Genomic DNA, 4,603 nt, shown 5'->3' on the forward strand with positions numbered 1-4,603 from the left:
ATCCAATTATGGCAAAAAGTGTTTTAATAGAATTTATTAGTATCTGATTTCCATAATATATAACTCATTCTAAGTATTCTAGTCTTGAACTGCTATATTAGAACAATGCCTGACATGTAATAAGTGCTCAATTAAATATTTATTGAATAAATAATTTTGGAGGTGAAATTTATTGAGTACCTACTATGAGCCAGGCAGTGTTCTAACTGTTGGAAATATGGTAGAATAAAACAGTTGGGGTATAATGCTTGTACCCCTTCCCATTAGGATTTATAAACCATTAAGTCATCAGCACCTCTCCAAAGGTGGGTGTATTGGAACATGATAATCCTCAAAAATGTTTAAAGTGCCTATACTGAGATTATTTTCAACCAAGGTGGTAGGTGGATAATACTAACCTTTATACAGTCCCGAGCCAAAGTGGTTTTAAGACTACATAAATGCAGTCATCTCTGGACTTTTTGATTGGACACTATGTCATGAAATTTTTTGAGCATCTTCTTTATAATACATATATGACGGAGGACCCAAAAATGGAATTTATTTATAAAAATTGTGTATTTATTCTTACATACTTAAACTGCAGTCACCTTCAAAGTACTCTCCGTTTAAGACTTTTTTTCCCTAGAACACTCACGTAGTGGAGGAAGCCTGTATTATAGGGGACCTGCCCTCCAGAAGATAATTTCATTTTCGGGGGTCACCCTTGTATTTATATATTGACACATTGTATAAATGTACAGCTCTACTAAATATTAAAATTATTATAACACATACATAAACTAGAAATTTCAAGTGATAGAGTAATACATAACAATAAATGTGAACAGAAGTTATAATATTCTTTTCTGTAATCCTGATAGGTCATTTTGCTGATTTCCTTAATATCAGCATTTAGGTCAATGAGAAGCTGCCACACGAGGGCAACTTTATCCCTGGCTACAGTTGCTTTTGGAGTTTCCCTTCTTCTAAAGAAGAATTTCAGACAAGTTTCTGGAAATTTACAGCCATAGTTCAACTGTGTGCCTGGCATGTCAGCTACTTAAAGCAAATACGATCTATTTATTCTGTATCTTAGGTAATTGTCAGAGAGTCTGGTCTGGACCTTACTGTTCTTTTCTTTCAAAAGAGATTAAGACAATTCATATTTGAGAGTCAGAATCTAGGGCTCTTCTCACCTGGTGTTGTCGTACATGGGTTGAGGGCATATGGATGGATACACCAAGTGACTGATCTTCCCTAGTTGTAGCTAGGCTTGTTTAAGGCCCCTTGGAGGGACTGCATAGCTCTGAAAAAGTCCGGGAAGCACTGGTCCAAGAGATAAATTAATTATTTATTTTCTGGGTCTCCTGACCTAAGATCGCCATAAAGTCTAATTGATACTTTATATGGCAATAATTTTCTATAGATTCACTCAAAGAATCACAATGTATGTCCTACACTCTTTTTTTTTAGGAGATTATTATAAAAAAGGTCACATATAAGTTGCAGGAGTCATGATCTCTCAGACTCAGTCTTTTGAGCTGGAGGGGGAGCATTTAGAATGATTCAGCGTTTGACATACCATAAGAAGCTCTTCTATAATACAGTACAGCCTCTACCAAAATTAGGCTGTCTGGAACCCCTGGTATTAGAATTGTTTATCTTTATACCAAGAAGGTTCAGAAAGCACCAAAATCTGCATATGGTATACTCCTCGGCTGACCTCATGGCACTTGTGCTGTGAGACCCACAGTTCTAATGAGGTTTTCTAATTGAGAAAACACATCAGCAGGCCCAGTGGTGGGCCCTTGTGTGCCAAATGCATCTGTAACAGGAACTGGTGACTCTTCTTTTTAAGGAGCAGAAAATTGTTCTCAAAGTGTTGAAGGCAAAAGCATTGAGTCAGAAAGCTGAATTAAAAAAAGGTGTTTTTTTTGAGTAATAAAAGCAATTAAAGGGCTTGTTCTGTTATTTTTCTTGTAAAAAAAATAAGCCATGTGGAATAAATTGTTACTGAGGATACATATGCTTAACAACATTCATTGTTGTTAAATTATTCTAATGAAGTTTCAGGGAGGAAACTTTCTCTTGCCTGAAAATGAGAAGCACAATAGATAAAAATCATTTTCTTTTTCTACTTCCCATTTCATAAATAATTTTAGTTTTTGTAAAGTCAAATGTTTAATTTTATATTTAGCTGATCTTTTATCAAGAATTTTTTAAAACATGTATTTTCTTCAGAAGACTTCCATTTTTATAAAGGAATTAACCTTAAAGATTTCTTAAGAAGTATGCTTTAAAAATTGCCACGGGAATTATAGGATTGAGAAGAACACCTCTTTGGCTTTTTCTTTTCTTTGACTTTATAATGAAACAGCATATTGACTTTATAATGAAGCTACAGACGCTGATATTTGCCAAGGGGTAATATAAGGATGGGTCATTTACATCTTTGAATATATAAAAGCTGTTTGAAATATTTTCTATTCAAAAGCCTTCTCTTGACCTTCATCTCCCACCAGTTCTTGTCTAATTTCTCTGCCTTCTTCACTAGCAAATTTCTTTGATTCAGTTGTTGAAACTTTCTGTCTTCTCATTATCTACAGAACCCACTCCAATCTTTCTGCATCATTCTACTTTTTAAAAAAATCTATGTGCTCCATGTTTCCAGTCCTCATTTTACTGATGGAACAGCAGTATTTGACATAATTGGTTGTGCCATTCATTACCCTTGAAACTGTCTGCACTTGGTCACCAGAATATCTTCTCCTTTTTATTGTGCATCTGACTCATTAGATTGCTGCCCTTTTTTTTTTATCCTACTTCACTTTGTGATCTCAGTATTGGAGTATCTCAGGATGTAGTCTTTAGATGTTTTCTCTGTCTATATTCACTTACTTGGATTATCTAATCTTGACCCAGAGATTAACTCAGAAAATTATCTACCTTTCCCTTAAACCTCATATTTCAAAATATCAGAAAATCCTGTCAGCTCTATTTTTAAAATATCCTAATTTTGAGCTATCAGTTAAATATTTTTTTAGTTCAAGTAATTCCCATCTCTCACTTGTTCTATTGTAATAGGTTTCTAATGTGTCTCCCAGCTTCCCCTCTCGCTCTGTGATCATGCCTTATCCCTGCCCAAATAATGACTTACTGTTTTATAGAATGAAACTGCAAGTGCTTGCCTCGGCAACTAATGTCTTGTATGAAATTGCCTTTACCTGTTTTTCTATTGAAACCGAATGCAGGTTCAGCTGCCTGCCTTAGTGAAACCCAGACTCATGAGGCAGGTGCCAGTGAGAAGGAAAGTGGTTTATTTCAGTGCTGGACACCTGAGAAGATGGAGGACCCTTGTCCCAAAGCCCATCTCAACATCTCAGTGCAGGCAGAGGTTTTTATAGGGAGAGAGAGGGAAAGCAGAACAAAGAGATCAGGTGGCTATGGATGTGCAGACAGTGTCCTTGCTGGTCTTGATGCAGATCTTTAATGCCAACAACCTGGAACTGGTCAATGCCAGCCAAAGTCTTGTGGTCAAAGCCATTTGGAAAGAGATACAGATAGTGTAACAGAGAATAAGAACTTTATACTACTCTGACTAACCATGAAATAGAATTAGAATAAGCTGTACCACAAACTTATATAAAGAACACATATGCTAACAGTTTCCTTATGAGCATATTGCAAGTGCCAGCCGTTTCAGTCCTTGCTTGTATGAGAAATGGCTGTGAACATGACTTCGGGTGACGCAGATTGCCCAACTGCAGGAATTTGGTTGGCACTGACACTGACATTAAAGTTCCATATCAGGGCCAGCAAGGATACTGTCTGCACATCCACAGCCTCTCCTCCTGATCTCTTTGTTTTCCTTGTTCCTCTCCCTTTTTATAAAACCTCCTATGTGCACTGAGATGGGAAGACGGGATTTGAGATAGAGACCCTCATCTTCCAGGTTGCTGGCAGCTGAATAAAATCATTTTCCTTTACATGAACACCTGCCTCTTCTATTGACTTTCAAAGGGGTGGGCAGCTGAACCTGCATTTGGATATAGCCTCACTCACTTTCCTTCAGCCAGACTTGCCTCCTTGTGGCCTCCTCAATCATGCTAAGTCCCCTAGGGCCTTGGCAAACTGTGCTGCTTCTGCCTGAAGCACTTTCATCAAAAGCCTCAGAATTCACCCTCTTACTTCATTCAGGTTTCCTTTACAATGTCACCTAATCTAAGAGTCCTTTCTTGAACCTCCATCAAACATAGGAGACCTGCCAGCCTTTTAACTACTTTTTATCCTCTTTCTCACCTTTGTTTTCCTTAGAGCACATATCAGTCTCAATTACCCACTGATTCGGTTGGTTAATCATTGTCTTTCTCCAGTACAATGCAGGGTCCCTAATAGCAGGGATTTTGCCTTTTTTTGCAATTATAGCCTAAGTGTTGGAAGAGTGCCTGACCTAAAGGAAGTGTTCAATAAATATTTTTTTCAATGAATAAAATAAATAAATAAATAAATATATTTTAGTTTATTGGTATTGAATTATTTACATTTCTTATTTATAATTTATAAAATGCTGGCTGTGGCTATATGATTAATCAACTCTATGACTCTTTACCCTGAGAATTCT

At 36.7% G+C, this 4,603-nt stretch overlaps 1 pseudogene; it reads left to right on the forward strand.

The window, feature by feature from the left end:
* Nucleotides 1-1,543: 1,543 nt before the first annotated feature.
* Nucleotides 1,544-1,924, forward strand: LOC150019669 (large ribosomal subunit protein eL34 pseudogene; annotated as a pseudogene).
* Nucleotides 1,925-4,603: the final 2,679 nt, after the last annotated feature.

This window comes from Furipterus horrens, unplaced genomic scaffold (genome assembly GCF_987537825.1).
Source record: "Furipterus horrens unplaced genomic scaffold, mFurHor1.1.pri manual_scaffold_2, whole genome shotgun sequence".
NCBI classification, from domain to species: Eukaryota; Metazoa; Chordata; class Mammalia; order Chiroptera; family Furipteridae; genus Furipterus; species Furipterus horrens.